Source organism: Cyanistes caeruleus, chromosome 10, assembly GCF_971803275.1.
Source record: "Cyanistes caeruleus chromosome 10, bCyaCae1.hap1.1, whole genome shotgun sequence".
In the NCBI taxonomy this organism is placed as follows: domain Eukaryota; kingdom Metazoa; phylum Chordata; class Aves; order Passeriformes; family Paridae; genus Cyanistes; species Cyanistes caeruleus.
Window position 1 is genome coordinate 16,816,231 of NC_141710.1, and position 21,258 is coordinate 16,837,488.

A 21,258-nucleotide genomic window follows, 5' to 3' on the forward strand; every position below is an offset into this window, starting at 1 on the left:
ATAAGGTCCCCATGAGAGAAGTGCAGGTGAAATCCTACTTGCTCAGGGTTTCCACACCGCCTTGCCATCCCCTGTGATTCCCCTCTTGGTCCCAGTGGGAGAACGCATCCCCTCCGTGAGGAGCGGTGGGTCCTGGCGGGATGGGGGTGGATGCTCCTGCTGCGAGGGGTGGGGATGGTCGTGGCACCGGCCCCGGGCCACGCTGCACTTCATGGCTGCAGCTGCTCTCACCGCGGGTGAAGCCATCCCAGGCAGGAGCTCGCCCAGCCTGCTCCTCCGCCTCGGTGCTCCGGGGGCGGATAATGACAGCCCTCTGTTTCATGTGGATGTGAACCCCTGGGAGCTGCTGGGGGACGGCAGCTGGAAGGTGAATCATTACAAAAGCCGGTCCTGCTGTCCCTAGGAAGAGCTGAACACCTGGGCGGTGCTTCACAGGCGCAGGAGCTTCGGGTGATCATCAAGCACGGATGCGAGGTGCACCTTCACTGCGGTCCCAGCAAGCGCATCCTTGCACCTTCAGACAGCTCTCACCCCTCCTGCTGCGGGAGCAGCACAAGGGGCTCCGCTCTGCCAGGAGCAAAGTGCTGGAGGTTGCAGCAGCAAACACAGGCTGCTTGAGCCCGACCTGCTGCAGCTCCCAGGACCCTGAATTCCCATTTCCTTCCCATACCCAACCTGCAGAGCAGCCTGCCTCACTGCTCCCAGCCATCCCAGGTGAGATCCACCTCCACCTGGGAAAACTTCCCAGCAGAACAACTTGGAGCCAAGGTAGAGGAAGGAGACTGTCTCCCAGGTCCCTGGCACTTGGTCTCAAGAGGTGCACATTAAAAATGCTTGCAGTGAAATGAGTTTCATGGCATCAGCCAAGCCATGGATTCTCAGGGGCCCCTCTGACAGCACCATGCACATGGGTCCAATTTAGTGAAGCCTCTCAGATTCCCTGAGAGCGAACTGCGATGCTTCTGCAGTGCTTCCAGCACCAGAGACAGGATCCAATCCCCTTTCCCTCTCAGGTACTCTGTGCCCAGCTGTGAGGGGACAACAGACACTGTGCATGGATCCCCGGGCTGTTTCCTGAGGCAGGTAAGGGGGTGGAGGGCCCACACTGCCGGTGGTCCCAGGCTGGTGGGGAGACCCTGCATGGGGCTGCAGTGAGGGGTATCACTTACAGGAGGCAGGCACCCAGGGTGGCTTGGGGTTCTCTGCTCCTCCACAGAGCAACCTCCTTATGGGAGGGAAAATATGACAAGAAGGGAAAGAAAAGGAAAAAAAAATCCTCACCATAGGGAAGATTTGCTTGGACTCCCCAGCTGGGACATTACCACTGCTATTGCAAGAGATCCCTGTCAGAGTTTTACAAAGAAAAACTACCAGGAGAAATACATAACCTTTTCTTAACATCGGCAGCTCAATTAACTAATGACAGCAAAGCATTCTCCAGTGTCACCAGCCCCACTGACTGTGAGGAGGTGGGGGGTGAGGGGGCCACCTCCTATTTATACAGCTGTGCCCGGCCTTTGGCTGGGGCTGGCTACTCAGGTTTTATCTCTGGCGGGATCTCTCCTGCCTCCCGCACGCGTGCGCGCACACATGCTTTAGAGAAGTGAGTTCCACTCTGCACAAGAAGGTTAACAAATACCAGACTGCCTCTAAAAATACCTCCTCAATCGATGCCGAGCATAAGCCAGCCCAGAGCGCCAAGAGCTGCGAGAAAGGGCATTTGTTCCCCACAGGATCACCCCTTTCTGTCTCCCCTCTTGCAGCCAGAAGCTCTGCTTCTGTCCCTCATGTCCACCCCATCTGGGTGCCTCTAAAGCCCTTCCTCTCCGGCGAAAACCTCCATATTAAACCATTTGTCTGTGTCGATTGATTCAATATTGAGACACAACTTGTAGCCACTTGTATCTAAATAGAATCTAAATTGTTATTACGGCTCCATAGTCGCAGCTTCTCCAGCGTTGTCCCTGGTCTTGCCAGCTCCGCTCCTCTCTAATTGCCTTCAGCACGCTGAAAACATGAGCGCCTACAATTTGCAGGGAAGAAATTATCATCACATCTCCTTTCAGATCTCACTAAATGCTGTTGTGTTTATTCATTCACCCTGTGATTGCTCCCGGGGCAGAGAGCAGCAGGCAGGCTAATAGCAGGCAGATAGCGCGCACTTCTGATCAGAGGCCAAGAGGAACATGAAAGAAGAGGGAATCCCATCTCCGCACGTGGCGCAGGAGCAGCCCCCAGCTCCAGAGGCTGCGGTGTCCCCGGAGTGCTGCCTGTCTCCATCCCACCTGCTGCACCCCGGGACAGCTGCCCTGGTGACACGGAGCCCTCCTCACACTGGGCTGGGAATTGCACAGGGTGTGATGGGCATCGGGTCCTGCGAGGCTGGAGAGGATGGGACTCTTCCTAATGATGGGGAAACTGAGGCGGGGTGGGGGGCAGTGGAGGGGGTGTGAGCTTTGTCGTGGGGAGCGCTGCTCCTGAGGTGTCTCTGCAAGGTGAGTTATTGCCAGGGCTGAGCCAGGGTGGAAGCAGCACCGGCCACAGCCAGAGCAGCTCGCTGGCCCTCCTGCCAGGCTTGGCAAGTGCCCACCGTGCTGGGCAGCTCTGGCAGCAGCCCCAAGAAGGGGCACGGGCCCAGGCTGCCCATAAATCACCAGCCACATGTGTGTCCCTCGGCTGTGACCTCGGCGGGCCGAGATTAATGGACTCTCCGTTTAACCCCACTAGCCCTTAACTAGCCGTGAAGCTCAGGAACAGCTCACCAACAGCACCGGTGGGAACAGTCCCGCTCCGTGGGTGGCTGGGGCGGAGAGGATGAAGAGCCCCTCTTTTTTGGAAGAAAGCTGCCTGGGAAAGTAATTCTCTCCAAGCAGGGGGGAGCAGCTCTGCCACTTCTCCTCTGTGCAGGACATTTTTCATAATTACAAGGAAGAGCTCAGTCACAACAGCTCGACACAGCTGCAGTTAATACCTTGCCTGCTGCTGGCTTTGCAGCCGGTCCCTGCTCCACCCTCCGTTAGGGGATGAGTGGAGGAGAGAGCATCTCCCCGCGCAGTGCTTGCCATGCTGGCAGTGCCAGCTGTGTGCCAGGAGCCCGGGCAGGGGCCTGGTGACCATCCAGCCCCTGCAGTGGGGTGCCACACACGGCTGGCAGGCAGGCACGCAGCCTTCGAGGGGCAATAGAAAGGAAATGCACACGGCTCCATCCCCAAGCCCCAGCAACAAGGGACTGTTCACCCTCCCACCCCTCCATCCTCTCTGCTGAGAGCCAGCTCATCATCTGCTGCCCAGCATCACGGTGAGCGTGTTTGGGGTTTCCTGCTGGCTCCCCTCCTGGCTGCTTCTCCAGCCTGGCACTGATCCCAGCAGCACCCAGTCACAGGGTGTCTTTGCACCACAGGAGGAGGCTGTGCAGCAGAGTAAAGCCCCCGAGGCAGAGCCAGGACACCTTTGCTATCTCTGGTGGTGACAGTAGTGGGTCAGAGCCTAGGCTGCAGTGCTGGTGTTCAGAGCCTCCCCACCAAACTTGCCACTGTGTATTTTACAGCAGAAAAAGGGATGGGAGATCAGCCTGTTGTGTCCTCAGCCTCCCTTCATCGTCCTGTGTAAGGTCACACTGTAAAGCCCAGGGCAGGGGACTCCTGGTTCTGTGTTGCAGCATAATCCCCTTAAAGAATGAACTGTTCTGCTTTCCCAGCCCAGCTGCTATCTCCTTCCACCATCAATCCACCCTGCACACCCATCCATCTATGGCATTACCCCACACCATGAGGGACACCTGGGGCAGGGTACCGAGGCATTTTCCCCACTTTCAGCTCACAGCCCTCTAACACCATTTTGAGTTTTTAAGGCAACTACTTCTTGGGTGCAAATGCAGTGTCCTCATCAGGACCAGGGTCCTGCTCCTGAGGGGAGGAAGGCTGAGGTACTGTGCTTTGTACTCTGCTCCACCTTCTTCCTCAGCCTTGGGAAGGCCTGAGGGGTGATGGCCAGGCAGAGTCACAGCCTCACCAGGACCTGCAGGTGTTGGCTCCCTTCTGTGGAAGCAGGGCTGGCCAGCTGAGAGCGGGAGTCAGATGTCCCCAAAACCGCAGTGCTCACTCTTTCAATATTGTTATACAGGAAAATGGAGAGTAAATATGAATGAATTCAATATTACCCGTGTGAGATAGGATGTCGTATATTCACACGGTTAAGTAAAAGAAAGTAAATGGAAATCTTTATCACTATAGACTGCTGAATATTAATAGTTATTGTTTGAGTTGCTGCAGCATGGAAAAGTCAATTATAACCTAAGTGTAAAAACGTCCTGAATTATAGATAAACTAGGCAAGGATAGAGACGAATCTTCACCACACAATACAAAAACTGTGATAAAAGGAAAAAAATAACTATGATAAGAGCTTTAAAACAGTACCTGTCAAAACGCACTGGGCGATTCTTTATGTTAGTTAATGCTATGAATAAACCGGCATCCTGAAAGGGTTAAATGCCTGCACGTTTAACACTTGCTTTATTTCTGCAGCCTACACAGAGACATGGGCAATGGAGGGGAACTAACATGTTTGCATCTTCAGCACAAAGCCTGAATTTTCCAAACAACTCAACCCCCACAATGAGGCCAGGGTTTTCCATCACTCTTTGGAGGACCAAAATTGTGAGGATTTCCCAAGTTTTCAAGAACTGAGAGTTGAAAATGCAAGGCCATGTGCCTTGGCAATGGCTGCTGGGCCCTGGGTTTGCGGAACCAACCCATATTTTCTGCATTTATATCCAGAAGAGACATATGGATATCCTTGGGAAGTGACTTTGCTCCCCCTGGAGACAGCCTAAAGCTGGCTGTGGTCTGGCAAGGGGACAGTGTGACAGGAAGCTCTGCACAGCACCCTGGGGAAGGGGGGCTGCCATTCCCCACCCACCCTGACACCATTGCAGAGATGGAGACCGGTCCTTTGCAAGACGTCACCATCATTTTCCATGACTGTTCCTGGCAGTGTGCAGGCACAGGAGGAGGTCATGCCTTCTTCCAGTCCCTCTGGATCTCCCATCATCCCAGTCTGCCCAGTTGATGGCAGTGGTTTTGGCTGGTGTCCTCCAGCCCTGCAGCTATGCTAATCAACCACTCATCCCACCTGAATTTCCCTAGCCACAAGGAAACCTTTTGCCTCGAGATCTTTGTGGAAGGAAAAGAGACGAACCAGGTGATCCCTTCCCCCTTGAAGGACCATCATCCACTGATGGCCCAAACCAGAGGTTTGTAAATCACATTAGCTGCACACGTCACTGCTCCCAGGCGGTGCCAAGTGACCCCTTAGAGCAGGGTAATACCAGCAGATTTCCAGAGCGAGGAGGTTTGACCCTACACCAAAGGTGATGTGCTTCCTCTGAAGTAATTAACCCGTCTTGCTCCCACCCCTCGCAAATGCTGTGTCATTATTTTGCAATCTGGATCCTTCAAACGAGTATCTCTGCTCTCATGGGCATCATTTATCCCTGCAGGACAGTGCTGGGGTTCACTGTATCGGCACTGACAGCCGGGAATCGCTTTCCTGGAGGAGCTGAGAGGGGCAGGCAGTCAGCCTGCTTGCCCCTGTCCTGGGGGGAAGCTGAGCAGGACGAGCAGTGCTGATCCCAGCAGGGAATTCCAGGCTCTCTCCCTGCTCCTCTGTCCGGAGGTGCTCGGCTGGATGCCGCCTGTACATTCTGCTGGCATTGGCGAGGGACTCGAGGCTGCCCACGTTCTTGTCTGAAGCACAAAAGGGGCAAAGCCTTAGCTCTGTTTGGAGCAATCCAAAGCTGTGGCTGGTGGAAGTGAGGAACATTTCCCTCACCAGCCTCAGCCCAGCTCTCCAAGAGCCTCCCATGAGAAGGAAGCCAAAGGCTGCCGAGCCCTGGTTGTCCTCCCGTCACATCCTCGGCTCAGATCTGCTGCACATACCAAACCCCGCTGCTGAGGTTGCACAACTATTTCCATTAGAAGCCATAATTAAGGTCCAAAACTATTTCTATTATAACCCTGCTTTGCTCACTCAGAGCTTCTTGAAAAATTCTCCTTTTGCTCTAATTTTTTCCATGCCCTGAGCCCAGAGGCAAATTGTGAGTTAATGTTTAAATTAAGCCTATTGAGGAGCATCTGAGAGATGTGAGAAGCACACTGTCCTGCTCCGGAAAGAGCCTGCATCCCCAAACCAGCTCCAAGTCCGGGTCTGGAGAGGGGGGCATTGCTAGATCTCAGTGGAGGAGGAAGCTGATTAATATTAAGCTTGATTAATATGGGTCCATTGTTTAGACATACCCCATAGAGCATTTATATCAATTCCACACTAGCACTGCGATGTGACCCCATGCACCGTACCCATGTGAGGATATTTGTGTAGTCTGAATATTAAAATCATTTCAAAATAAGGAAAACTTGGCCCCAGCCAAGATCAGAGTGGCAGTGGACAGCAGCTCGAGTCCCCTGCCCATGTGGAGAGCTGACACCTCTGCTCAGCCCCAAGAACCATTTGCAGACAGAAGATGAACCAGCACAGGAACAATTTATCCTCAAAGCAGCCCTAAGTGCTGGGTCTGGCAGATCACCTGCCGCAGGTCCTTCCGTGCTGCAGGGGGGGAGAAGGGCTGTTAGGAAGGTTACAGGCTTCGGGAGCAGACATTTGGGGAGATCCTATCACTTCTTCTTGCTGCAGGCACATGGGGGTTGTTGCAATTAGTGTAATTTCCTCTAGGAATCTAGGAAAACACCAGTTCTCCAAATCTGCTGAAATTCCAACCCTTCCAGAAAGGCAGGTTAGCAGCAGCCAGCCGGCACCTCCAAACCACCTCTGCTCACAGACAGAATTTGTGACTCATTAAGGCAACAAATATGAACAAGATCAATATCACCATCTTGAACAACTCCAGGTATGATTGGCACGGAAAAAATCATCTGATCCGAGCAGTGGGAGAGAAGAAACACTCTGGGGCAAGACCCTGCAGGTATTCTGCTGGTATCAGGCAGAGAGGTGGGGATGAGCCGGTGTAAAGGCGTAAGGGTGTTTTTTGGAGGAGGTCTCTCCATTTCCAGGGGAGTTTCTCCTCCCAGAGAGACTGCTCAGAGGTCTCGGGTTGTGTGCAGGGACCAGGAGCCGGGCAGACTGTTCTCGTGTGCATTAATCCCCTCCGTCTGCTCGCCATACGGGCTGCTGCGGCCGGCCCCGGCGGGGAGAGGAATGCTTTTGTTAGCCCAGCGCTCTTGGCAGCCGGGAGGGATCGCTGGAAAGCAAAGCGGGCACTTAACGAGCCGCGTCCTTCCATTATAATTAAAGTGAGACCCAGAAATCAAAGCTGTTATCTGCCTGCCTGCCTGCCAGGCGAGACGCTGCCCTCAGTTGCTGCCAAGCCGGGGTCCAAGCCGAACCCAAAGGCTTTCTGCCCTCAGGAATGGCTGTGGACACGGGCCAGGGCTGCCAGCGAGGATCCAGCTGGTTTAATTCGCAGGTAACCCTGAGAGAGAGCGGCCGCAGGGTGCAGAGAGACCTCTGGCTGTCAGGGATCAACAGGGATAAGCTCCCCCCAGTTTCCTCCCGAGATTTCAGGTGCTGGGTCACCTTCAGACGGGAGGAAAGCCATGGATTTTGGCAGTGGCTCCCAGAATAGAGGTGCAAGCCTGGCTGTTCACATGCTGTCTTGTCATTGCCCACAGCAGGGCGGTGGGGTGAGCAGGGGGGATGCAGCTGAGCTTTACTCTGCTCAGCTCTGGCAGGGGAAGCCTGACAGCAAGCCTTCACCTCAATTGCCCTAGAAGTTATGTGCATGGGATGAGAAAAGGGGGACTTTAGCAAGGAGGACCTTCCCTGCCCAGCATCCCAGGGCATCCCATGGGTGTCAGCACAGCATCCCACTCCCCACCAGGCCAGGACTGCTCCTTGCACCGGGCTGGCGTCTCTGTGGCCACTGCAGGGACCAGACTCGGCAGGACCCTTCTGGTTGGATCAACATCTAATGGCCACAGCTGGGGGGAACAGCCGAGCTGGGGACGGAGGGGTGAAAGGGCAACGACTGATCCACAAACCACCCAGTCACCAGAACAAAATTCCCCTTCTAACAAGGCATGGAGCAAACAAATTATCTTTGTTGTTAGGAAATCTGTAAGCACTTATGGTTATAATTACCATCTGTGGTTTTGCCATTCAGGTAAAGTAGCAGCAGCAGCGCTGATACGGGTTAGGCTCAACCCCGTGAGCTGCTAATCAAAACCAACCCCTTTGCCTTCAGGTTGAAGATGATGTCAAACTTGATTGAACGTCCACCTTTGATGGCTTTACCTGAGACCTAACAACATCTGTGTCCTACTCACAGTAGCTCTGAAAGGTAATATGTGTGGAAGAGAGAAGCCTCCTGCCATCCAAGCAGTGAGCTCCGACCCAACCATCACAGCTTCAGGAATCAATAAAACACAATTCAAAGAAAAAAAAAAAGAAAGAAAAAAAAGTGTAAACAACAGAGACCAAAGCCCAAAGAGCTGGTCAGAAGATTTATATGCAGCTTAGTTCAAATTTCTGTAATCTATTTAAATTAATAGCCACGTCCCATGTTAAATTGCTTCCAGAGGCCAACAGCTCCCAGGTTATTTCATTCTTTGCAAGGGAAGCGCAGAGGGGGACCTCGCTGTGGGCTTAGCAATGTGGTGCAACTCATCCTTTGAGGGCTCAAGTCTGGATATGGAAGGAGCTTGGACATGGCAGTGAGCTGGAGAGGTCTCAGCCTCTGCCCAGCACCTCCCTGCAGAGAAATGCAGTGGGAAGCAGGTTTGGCGTTGCTGTACCCTGGTATTTGCTGCACTCCTTTGGCGTGGGGACAGGAGCATCCTCCCACTCTCAGAGCCCATCCTTGCTCAGTCCAGCTGAGCACAGCAGCATGAGGGACCCAGTCTCCCCAGCAAGGAGGTTCCCCTCACCACGCTGCAAAACTATTCAGGCTTGCCCAACATTTTCCATTTTAAGATCTTCCCTCAATTCCTTATAACCGTGCCAGCATTTAGTTTTCAAAAATAAGAAAAGCCCCTGGAGCTGGGGGCATAACCCAGGCCAGGAAGATTTCAGCCAATGTGCCAAATGAGATTCTGGAAAACAAAGATGGCCAAATTGAGAAATTCTTGCAGCCGCTTCAAGGAGAAGCTTGAATTCCTCTGCATTTGTGGTGGAGCTCTGAATTTCCCTGGGGTGCTACAGCAGTTTCCCCAGTGATAATTCTTCCAAGTTGTGCAATATTTTAAGCTTCTGAAACTCCTGGGTCACTTGTGCCAAATGAAGAGCTTGCCTTTGCTGATTGACAGCTCAGAGGATTTACCCAAGCCCCAAACTGAATTCTGAGAGAACAGAGCTCTCTCTGCTCTTGCACCTTGCAGAGGCTGAGGTGACTCCCATCCTGTGGTGCAAACTCTCCAAATCCTAGGCAGGGAGAGAAGGGAGAGGAAAACTGCACATGTGCCAGGGGAAAGGGAGGAATGTGCCAGAACCTGGTTGAGGCAGGGGCAAGAGGAGTGCCCCAGAAGTGCCACAAAAATACTCAAGCTGGGTCACGGGATCCTCAGCCTCCTGCAGTGGGAAGGCAAGGCCATTTGTCAAATACAACCTCTTGTTTCTGCTAGGAAGAAGTATTTAATTCCCTGTGAGTGAAATTCCTGGTGTCAGGGCCTACAATTTTCATGAAACAGAGTAGCATCAGACCACCAAGAGGGGAAGCTGCACCCAGTTTTCACCCCATATCTGTAAGCTCTTGAGAAGGAAGAAAAAACAATTCAGAAAGGTCTCCTCCCTCTCTCCATCACACATTTGGTATCTCAACACAAAACCCCACCTAAGGAGAATTTGATTTTAACTCATTCTCTCTACCACAACCCATCTCTGGCAGAAACTAAGCCCTGGGAATGAGAGCTCCAAAAGCTGAAAGCAGGAAAATCTCCTGGAAACCATTACACAACCCAGGACTGTTGCGACATGTCTGAGGTATAATAAACAAGGTGCTCGACATACCAGCAATACCAATGCTCTGCCCTGCGTCACTGCCACCCACTTGCAGGAGACTTTTGTCTGTCCCCAAACCTCTTCTGAGCCTCAAGAGATCCTGCTGAGATCTCCAGGCTGAGATCCTGCTCTGTTGTTACCCCAGTCACCCAGCCCCGAGCAGCCGCCATCCTGGAGGGAGGTAACAGTCCTGGGAAAACGGTGTTGCGTGGATTTGATGTTGCTGTTTTTCTGGGTGGGACTTCTGCTGAGGTTTCACTGATACCATTTCTATCTGTAAGCACAGTGACCACTCTTAGTGTGAATGGTAAAGGATCCTTCCCTGCACCTTGCCTGCTTTGGGGAGTGCAGAGCCACATACAGTGACTGCAAACCCCTGCATCCGACAGCATCCCTCTCCCTACGCCTGGATCCAGCACCACGGCTGCAAAAACTTCTCACCAAGGACAGAGAGGTTACCCCTGCTCCCAGTGCAGCTGTTCTGTATAAACCATGTCCCACAGATTATCATCTGAGGGCAATATTTTAACCACAAACTATTATTGTTTATCCGTTATAGAGGCAGGCAGGTGCAGGAGGCACTTTACACTGAGTCATGAGTGTGTAAGTTATGGCCGGGGGGATCAGAGCTCTCAGTGGCACCAAGAGCTGCCATTACTCTTCAGTGTTACCTGGAGATCTCCTGCAGGCAACTCCCCCTGTTTGTCTGTGATTCCCCCCAGCTTTCTAACAAGCCCTTTCCCTAGGCACAGCTTCTCTTCCTGTTTCTCCCTGGCAGTGCTCTGGAAGGAGCCCTCCAGCCACAGCCATTGCCCAGATTCAGCAGCCAGTGCTCTGCTGATCACAGGCAGCCCCCAGGAAGGCTCAGCTCTCCAGGGAACAGCAGCTCACAGGCAGGAGCCTGGCAGCTTTGCAGTCCTCAGTTAGGCACCACCCTCCCTGAGGATGAGGGATGCTGCAAATGCCCCAAATTGGATGCACACTGAGGGAGGGGGCCACTGGCCCCCCATGCCAGGCTGGAGGGGGAAAGCAGGACACACAGAGGCTTCGGCACCTTGGCTCATTGCTGTTACCAATCCACTGGGGGAAGGGAGGTTTTGGGGACAGACTGATGGATGGATAAAGAGCACGGTCTGGCAGCCAGCCTTGTGCTGGTCATCCTCACACTCCCTCTTCTGCAGCCCTAGACACTGGCAAATTTCTTCCTGGAAATATTTGTAAAATGTAGGCAGCTCTTTTAATAACTAACACATGATGTGCTTTTAAAAAAACAAAAACCCCAACGGAGTGTCTATGTCTCCTTCAAGCTAATATCACACTAATGCTGAGCACAGTGACTGGTGCAAGAAGGTGGATTTACAGCAGAGGCACAAGGTGAAGCACTGAAGCCCCTGGGTTTTGGTGCCAGCTCTGCTGCAGCCTTGCCTGTGCTGGAGGAGATGCTTGTGCTCACATTCCTGCCATACTGCCTCAGTTTCCCCAATGAACACAGGAGGAGCAGAGAGGCTGGGAAGCATGTCCACACCCACCAAGATCTTGTGGAGAGATGAGTGAGGAAAATACACATTATTGATGAACTACTCTGGGTTGTCTGTTTTCCTTCTGGGAGCAAAGAGTCTGGGAGAGACTGGGACTGTGCTCCTTCAGAAGCTGATGCCTGGTGGTGGGGACAGTGGAAGCTGCAGAAAGCCATCTCAAGGGATGATTCCTCATGCCTGCCCTCCAAGGAATGAGTGAGAAGAGATGCTTCAGTCTCCTTTATCAGGCTGGAGAAAGGCACAAGCAGCAGGGTTCCAGCTTCCCCGGTCCCATTTCTGCGGCTTCTGCCCCAGGGGGATCAGCTCTGCCTGGAACTCACCCAAACCAACCAGCATCCCTCCCTGCCCTGAAGGAGGGAGGTGAAGGGGCAGGATGTTACTCTGGCCAGGGAACCCCCAGGGGCTTGGAGAAATAGAATAGAAAATAGAATAGAATAGAATAGAATAGAATAGAATAGAATAGAATAGAATAGAATAGAATAGAATAGAATAGAGTAGAATAATAGAATATAATATCCTGAACTGGAAAGGACCCTCAAGGATCATTATGTACAGACTCTGTCCCTGCACAGGACAATCCCAGACCCTCTCCACTGAACAAACCAAGGGATAAGGTTCAATCCCCAAACAAGTCCCTCCAGGGAGCAATGAGGAAAAGGCTTATATACTCAGGATGACCCTCTCCATGCCAGCCTCCAACACCAGGTGTCAGAAATCCCACAGAGCAAACACCTCTGTCCCTTTCCCCAAAAGCTTTTCACACCACACGTCTCCCTCCACGTTATCACATGGGCTCAAGCCTCTCCATCCTGTGTTTGTTAAAAGCATTCAAATGGGAGGTTGGTGCAGCTCACAGCTCCAGGATGGAGCAAGACAGACTCACATCTTCCCCACTTTTCACATGGTTATGGGTGCCCAGCTCCAGGATGACCCAGTCTCCCCCTGCCATGATGGCATTCACCAGCACAGGGAGCATTTCCTGTGGGTTATGCAGTGGCTCTGCTGGGCTTCCAGACCCCAGAATTTGCATGTCTGACAATTCACAATGGGGAATGCTCATACATTGATATTTCCAATATTTGGGTACTGAAAAACAAGCACAGCTGATGTGGAATCATTAATATGCAATAAATGCAACTCCACCTTGGTGCTTTGACAGCCACAGTTTTTCATAAGAGAATGACTCTTCTGAACACATTTTAAACCCAAACAAGGTTTTTCCTGGCAGTTGACAGAAACTGTTATTTTAGGAGGTTTCACTGGTGCACAAGACTTCAGGTGTGCCTTTGCTGAGGAGCCATTCACCTTTAAACCTCTACACAGGCACAAGCAGAGCTCTAGGGGCACAACAAGGGTAGTGGCAGCATGCTGGGGGATGCAGATGGGGGAGGTGGGTTGGGGAGGGGTCACCCCACTGCCCCCAAGTGGGCTGGTGGAGTTTCCAAAAGGGGCCCTGCAGCCCTAACCTGCATGGACTGCACTGCCTACTGGCCTGGAATCCAGTGGGATTGTGCTTGGGATGCTGTGGCAATGGTGGATTTTTATTCCTTGGTTGTTTTTTCCTTTAATTCCAGAGCCCCGGTTTCAGTCTGTGGGCTGACACTGGATTTCAGCACAGACATCAGGCAGCGCAGCTCTTCCCGCATCAGCTCACACCTGCTTCACAAAGCTGCTCTCCATCCAACACACACAGCCTGTTTGCAAGCTCCGTGTATGTTTGCATAACCTCGGGTTTTTTTGGCCGGAAACCAGACTTTTGGGAGGATTTCTCAGGCTTTCAAAACCCATCATGGTGCTGGGGCTGTGAGTACGTGTGCTCTAACCACACAACGTGACAGGCAGGAGGAAGGAGCAGCGGCTGCGGGAGGGAAAGATGGGTCTGTCCAAGCTGTGAAAGCAGACTTTTTGGGATCACACCTTGCTCTTTTTTCCTCTCCTCAGAGATATTTTCTTTCAAACATCATAAAAAGGTATTGGATATTCTTTCAAGGATGCCCAGGAGAGAGAGCAGAAGGAAAGCCAGCCTGCAGCGTGGCTCTGTGGATAACTGATTGCTTTGCTCATTTTGGTCTGACCCAGAACAAATATGTTTCATTTTTCCAATGAGCTGGTAAAAAAAAATAATACAGTCCCCTTATTTCTAGTTTACTTAGAGCTGTCTTTTTTTTTTTTTTTTTCCCCTTTTTTTTTTTTTTATTCTCTTCTTAATGCAGGGCAATTTCAGAACAAAAAGCCAAAATCGAGACTTGAAAAATCACTTTTCAGAGTTTTCTTATTCTTGTCAATACAATTTTCCCTGTTCAGCCTGATTTCACAAACCATTTACAGTCACCTTGAAACACCTTTTTCTGGCCCTTTCACTGCTCACCAGTCACCCTGCCCAGCTGTGGTCCCAGTGCCCCCCAGCCAGGGTACCCCAGCACCAGCAGCTCCTGTTCAGGATGTCTGGCAGTGTTGTGCTCCCCTCCACGCTGGGATTGTGCCGGCAGCTCGGCTCGACGCCGTTTCCCCAGCGAAAGACGCTTCAGACTAAAGCTGAGATGTGGTTTGCCAAAATATTTGACAACACGAAATGCTGCCTGGCTGGGTGCCAGAAACCCCATTTGAAAAGTGAAATTCAGCATGCTGCAGCCCTGGGAGTCGTTCCCACGTAGCCAGGGAGGGCAATGGCAGCACCCGGGCATGGGGATGGAGCAGAGGGCCCATTGCCTCCAGTTTTGACCCTGGTGGAGCATCAGCATCCCCAGAGCTGTGGGAGGCAGTCTGCAGCTCTCCTGCCCAGGTGACAGGGTTGTGGTGATCTTACACTCACTTATGCCTCTGGAAGGGCGGAGGGAGTTTGCCCAAGATGGGGCATGGCCCTGGGGCAGCCTAACCTCCTCCAGCACGGCTCCCAGCCACAAACACACCCTGACACAGCCTCTAGGTCCCACTGGCTCCAGCACAGCCTGCAGCTGAGGTGCCAGCCTGAGTGAATGAGCCCTTGCTGAATGCCAGCATTTTCCCCCACTCACAGGTGGCTCAGGGGGACTGTGCCAGGCTGTCAAATGGTCCTGGCACGGCACCATTCCCTGGTCCCTGTTTGGGAGCTGTGTGCCATATGCCCTCCTTGCTGCAGCTTTCGCGGGACTCCCACCTGCCAAAAGTGATGGCTTGGGTGAGAAGTAGAGCACAGTGGGCACATGGGGCAGAAAAACCTCCCTCATGTCACTAAAAAATGTAGAAGGGTCTCAAAGCCTCTGTGGCAGCAGGACAGGATGAAGGCCAGGTCTCAGACATGCTGCTTCTTTCCTTTGTAACTCAGTCAGGATTTAACGCCGGGTAAATCTGTCACACGGACCTCATCTTTCTCCCTGCACCGTAAAGTGCTGAGCACACATCAGGGTGCTGTAAAACTAACTCATAATAAGAAATAAGGTCTTCCAGGATGAAAAACTAATGCGTTATCCTCAGCACAGGGAGAGGTGTGATAAAGGTAAGTGGTATTTTTGGAAGGCATCCCTGCCTTATCTGCACTTTGCTCTCCAAACCTCACTGTGCCAGGTGTTGGGGACACCCACTCCTGCCCAGGCTGTTGCCCCTCCATTACAGCCCTCACAGGATGCCCAGAGCTGCAGTGGCTGCATGGAAAGATGCTGCCCATTGCCCTCCCACTCCCTGCCAGCCTCCACTTGGAATAGCCAGGGTTGGTTTTTGTGCAAACCAAACACTCCAGCCTTCATTTGCATCACTTCATCTCTGTGCCAGAAAGAGAACAACAAAATTAAAGAGCAAAGCACGGCAGTAAATACAAATCTAAAAGCAGAGAGCAGCATCCCCGGCAGCAGTAACACATGTCCAAGAACTCCAAATCCCAGCACAGAAAGATGGCGCTTCTGGAAAGATGTAGCAGAAAAGAGGAAAGCCTTCTCTGAGATCCCTGAAGCATAAATCCCTGATTTGAGCTATGAAGTAGAGCATTAAGATGGAAAAAAAAGCCCAACCCTTTGCCAGTATGGTGATGTTCATGAAAAGAATAAATATCTGGAAGGAGAGCGGCTGTTATTGCTGGATAAAACACAATCACAAAGGAACACACCGCAAAGAATTACACTGGAACTAAGAGGGATGGACGCTTGCTCTGTATGCAATTAGGCACAGCTCTGAGGCAGGGAAACACACATTTTTCTAGAAACACTGAGCTTCTCCGTAGCGCAGAAACCACCTCCTGGATGGCAGGATAAAGTATAAAAAAAAAAAAAGAATAAAGGGAACAGAAATCTGCAGTATCATAACAGAAATCACAGATCAATGTGTTTGCCCTAGGAAATGAACAGATACACATCAGGACTTGGCAGATAAAGGAGTCTCCTAAGCAAAGCAGAAACAGCTCAAAAGGGAAGGAACAAAACTGAGAAGGAAAGAAAGAGAAGAGGGAGCAGGCTCTGGAGCAGACACCATCAATCTGCACATGTGGAGAAGGAGTCAGTGGCAGTACCTGCCTCCCGACCAGCAAAGGCTGCACATGCAAAGAGGACAAACAACCCTGAGAAAATACAGATTATTTGCTTCCAAGGACCTTTTCTTGCCAAAATTTACAGGCCTGCAGTTCTCAGTTAATAGATGGAGCTCGCCTTAGAGCTTCTAATGGAAGAGGCAGAAATGAAAACCACCCGCTCCCCGAGGGAGAGGGGGGTCAGATCCAACAGCCCGCGTGAATGTGTTCTGCATCATCTCTGCCGGGACAGACCCCTGGACACCTCATCACACACCCTGAGATAACGAGCTATGTGGAAGTGGGAATGTGGATTTTTAAATTAAAAAAGAAGAATAAACGGCCTAGCACAAAGAAATCATCATCAGAAGGAAATCCCAGTCTCCCGGCACGCCTCAGACGTGAGGGGTTTTGCCTCTTCCCTCCAGGATAGCTCCTGCCTGCCTGCTGGTGAATCCCATGGGGTTCCTGTGCCTCATCTGCTTTCTGGGTGGAGAGGGTAAATCCATTAAAACCGTGCAGATTTTGCCTTCCAGCTCCACTCCCCAGCAAAGAGCAGTTTCAGTCTGGTTCCTGTTGATACAGGGTGGGGAGGGGAGGGCAGAGCACCTCCCCTGAGGTGATGCTGCAGCAGGTGGACAAGGGGACTTGGGGACAGTGGCCAGCATGTGCCATGCCTGCTGCAGCTGTTTGGAAGAGGCACCCACTGCCAGCACCCAGCCAGCAGCGGCTCCAAGCACGCTGCAATCAATAACTCTGCCCAGACAGACGAGCTCCCAGACCTGCACAGGCTGGCAGGCAGCAAATGACACAATGGTAAAAAGAGGGACCCCAACAGCTATTAAACACAATAGGCAGCAAACGCCTCCATCGATATTCTGGACACACAGCCTAACTCTCGCCATAAATCACTCCCGATCACACTGAGAACACAACCTTTGCAGAACTGGCGAGGTGTTGTTCAGCTCCACGGGCAGCGTTAAATGCAAACTGTTTAGTTAACAGGATGACATATTTGCAGTTTGCCTGCATATGCCCCGAGTTGTCAGCCCGATCCCAAACATACAAGGCAGTTGGAGTTCTGGCACCAAGCAGGGCACTGATGGATCCAAAGGGTAATGGAAAAGTGAGGTGCCATGGGGGAGCAAGGAGCATAGCAAAATGCAACTGGCCCATTATCCAGGCTGCAGCACCAGTTTAAAATGTCTGTAAAATGGGTGTGAAAGGATTATCCTGCCCCATGCATGTCCTCAGTTTGCAAATTCAGATCCCTCTGTCCCCTATAACCCTTCTATAACCCCTGTGGCCAGCTCTCTCCACCCAGACAGTCCAAGGGTAGCTGAGCAGGAGATGGGAAGGGGACCAGGACAGAGCAACCCCCACACTCAGCTCCCAAAGAACAAGGTGACCATAACAGTGAATTATCAGGCCAGAGGCAGGTGAGTGAGCTCCCACTGAGTTGGGACTAAACACTGAGCTGCCATCAGGAAAAACCGAGTGTAACCCAGAAGCAAAACCGACACACAGGATCCAAGGGCATGTCATGCAGGAGAAAGGCACATGCAACCATATATGTAGCATGGAACATGCATATTTAATATATTTGCTTGGCAGATGGAATAACTTTGTTAACAGACTATTTAAATTCCTGAGGGGGTACCTGTAACTATTAGAAATTGATTTTATGAGCCTGTTATACAAACATTACACTTCAAGGTCTAAAGCATATTGAAATTCTTCCTGTTCTCTCTCAAACAGATGGTGCTAGGAATTTTTCTGAACCTACTCGTATCCATAAATACTCCCCGCCAATCCCTCTTGCAAGACAGAAATGATCCTAATTAGAATGGTGAGCCCTCACCATCTTTTCCTCATCACACAGTTACTATAAAAACGCTCCAGAATAGGACAGTTTTGGCAAACCCCTCCCTGGGCAAGCGGCCGTGAGTACTCCCCTATGTTTGTCTTGATCAGACAGAATAAAAAGGGTTTCAGTGCCTGGAAACAAGGCAGAACCAATGAGTGGGATGGCGACAGGAGTAGTCAGTGTCTGTGTGTAACAGAGGCTTAGGAGCTGGGAAAGGATGAGGATGCAATGCCAGCAGCATCACACCTCCAACCCCAGGCTCAGCAACACACTCAGGGCTTCAGAGTACACCAAGATATTGCAGAGAAATTAACGTGGGGGGTGATATTTCTCCTACCACAGAAAAAAAGGGCTCAAGGGATTGGTTTCTAAGGAAAAATTAAAAGAGCTCAATTTGCCAAGCTTGACTAGGCCTCAGCCAGAAGCAGGCATTGGGGTTGGGAGAGCGTGATGAGGTGCCCAGGGTATTTCCACACCACCAGGAGCTGCCTTCCAGGGCATTACAAACAGGAGTTGGGGGGGATCAGAAGCAGGTTAGCACTGTAAATACAGCTCTGAGCTCCTCTGGGAGCCACCCACTTGTATCTGTGGCTTCCTCAGTGGGTGTTCAACCAGAAATGAAATTTTGCTCACTGAGATATCTTTCAGGGCCGGCAACAGATTCATTTAATCAAGCAGCCAGATTTGTTGCAGGATGAAATTAATTTTGTTCTGGGTAGGAGTGGAGGTAGTTGAGGGAGACGAGAGCTCCTATTCAGGGGAGAGAAACAATACTTTGTGCGATAAGGTGCCCGGCCTCGCAGCGTGAATAGCAAACTGCAGTCAGATAGACCACCGGATATTTTTTTTTTTACTATACTGCCATTCATGAACAACCCTGAGCTCAAATACTGCCATAAAAAGCATTCACTGAATGGAAAAAAATCATTAAAAGTTGTGGTCTCTTCCTGGACAACTCAGCAACAGAAAGTGCCAGCTACATTTCTTGAATAAATTGCTTGCAGGGAATATTTTTTACTAGGTCTAAATGGGATGAAATTAAGCGTAGGGGGATGAATGCCAAGTACCACAAAACTGTTCCTGGGTGTGAGAGGTACAAGGCAGGGAGCAGCCTCTCCTGGCAGACCTCAACAAAACGTCCTGTCCAGACCCCTGGTACCTCCCCCACCAGGCACCCCAGAGATCTGGGGCTACTTATTCTGAATTTGGCACTTCTATGTCTCATCAGAGGTCAAAGGCTGGCTACTGGGTCAGGGACTGGGACCACTGGCTTGAGCAAGTGGGCACGAGACTCTGGGGGTTCCTTGGGTGCCCTGCAACAGCCCAGCAGGAAATTTGTCCGGGTATCTCCCCAGCAGTCCCAGCCCACTGTGGAGATTGCAATGGACTGATTGGGTTTGGGAAGCTGAGAGGGCATCTCATGGGAGAGAGGCAGAGCTTGCAAGAACAAGTCCATCCTTCCCCTCCTGTGGTTCCCCTGCTCCTCAGCTGCAGCAGCCACCCCCAGGCTCCCAACCTCAGCCATCCAGCCCATTCCCTGCTCTGGCTCCCAGGCTCAGCCCCAAGGAAGCACCACGACCCTAAGAAAAGAGGCAGGCCTGACACCAGCAACAGGCAAAGCTTTTCAACCAGTTATTTTCTAGGACTTCAGAGAAGGTAAGAGAAGAAGGTCTTATTGAAGGAGAGAAAAAGAAAAAAATAATCCCCAAATTATTTGCATATTCCATCTGCTGTCTTGTTTGGTCAACACAAAGCAGGGGTTAGCACAGGCTGAGGGCTGGCACCCACTAAAGGAACATTATAAGGATATTTCACAACCTCCATCTCCACAGAAGAGACAACATTTTTTTTCCCTTTAACAGCCATTAAGGGACAGAACAGCCCAGGGTAGGATGCTCACAGACCCCCAGCCCCCACGAGCAGGCTCTCTCGAGCCTTGGAGCCCCATGGCCTTGTACCATTCAACACCTCCAGGACAGGCAGAGGCTGAGTGAATACCTGCAGGGTTTCCCCGGGCTTTGACCCGTGTGTAAAAGGCATCTGCAGCAGCTCCTGCTGCCCGGGGCGATGGCGCGTTGCAAATTGTCACAGACAGGGGACTGTAATGCGACCCAGCAGCGGCAAAGTGAGCCAGCATCCTTCTGTCTGAGAGCACAAACACATTGTGCCATGGAGCAGGGAGGTGACAAACCCTTGCCAGGCACAATGGAGAGACCATGGAGGTCCAGGCCTTCCCTGCAGGGAAGGGAGGCTCAAGGGGGATCAGGCTGATCTGCCTCAGGATCTCTTCAAGATTCACAGGGCAGGAGGAATGCAGCAGTGCTGCCCCAATCCCACCCTGCTCTCCCCTGCCAGCACAGGGGGTCCCTTGGAAAGCAGCAGGAGGGGGATGGATGCAGATAAGGGTCAGAAGTCCCTGGGAATAACAGCTCACCTTGAGCTATCTGAAGATTTTTAACTGGACACAGTCTGGTGAGTCTTGGTGGCCTCTTGGAGCCATGAAGTGTCTCAGGGGCCCCAGGGGCATGGTGCACCCACACAGCCCCACTGGCCACGGCAGCAACGGGACAGGAGAGAGCTTCAAAGAGCATCATAGATGCCTTTGACCTAAGGACTGTTGTGACTTCACATCAAAGAAGCACCACCCTTTCCAAAAGCAATTCAGCCCCAGCTGCACCCTGCCCTGCTGCCACAACCAGATAAAAACTGAGCTGAAATTGGTGCTTTGCTGCATACCCCCAAATTTTGCTTATTCCATGGATGGCACGAGACCCTGAAACAGAAGGTTTCTACTCGTGTCCTACTCCAGGTGCCTCCAAACGGGCAAACCTGGAGTAACAGCACAGCTCTGGATCCAAAAAATCTTCCCAGGAAGCAGAACCAGTGGCTGGGGATATGCCATGGTCACAGAGCTGAGAAGAGTACCCAGACGCTTCCTTGCCAGCCCCATGAGCATTTCCATCACACTGGTACTGCAATTACAGAATCAGCCAAACGGTTAAAGAGGCTGGAGGGTTTGATTTAAATAAATAATAATAATTTAGCTTCCAAATTGCTCCCACATTGAGGTGCTTCAGGCTTTGTGCAATGCAATAAAAACCCTCTCTAAAACAACAAAACATGCTAAAATGTTATCAGAAAAACACTACTCATTAAAATTAACAATTAAAACAAATTAGAAAGGCTCTACTGACACGGAGGGCGAAGGAGAGCATCCAAATGAGGAAAAATGCCTGGTAATTTTTAGTCACTGATAAGTAAAATAATGGTCTCATTTAGTACTGATTACCTAGAATTATTTAATTTTACTTCAAATTATTCAATTTTTGGTTCAAGTTACCTAGTAATTTTTAATTACCGATACATAATGCA

The 21,258-nt window shown here is 51.3% G+C and overlaps 2 long non-coding RNA genes across 2 annotated transcripts; one reads left to right on the top strand and one right to left on the bottom strand.

Moving 5' to 3' along the window:
• Positions 1-1,899: 1,899 nt before the first annotated feature.
• LOC111933387 (uncharacterized) lies at positions 1,900-20,458 on the bottom strand. The gene is made up of 2 exons (XR_002866677.2): positions 20,321-20,458; positions 1,900-2,023 (listed from the first exon to the last, which is right to left on the bottom strand). It is a non-coding gene; the product is annotated as an uncharacterized LOC111933387 (long non-coding RNA).
• On the top strand, positions 7,329-11,581 carry LOC147651338 (uncharacterized). Its single transcript, XR_015274449.1, has 2 exons — positions 7,329-7,479; positions 8,257-11,581. It is a non-coding gene; the product is annotated as an uncharacterized LOC147651338 (long non-coding RNA).
• Positions 20,459-21,258: the final 800 nt, after the last annotated feature.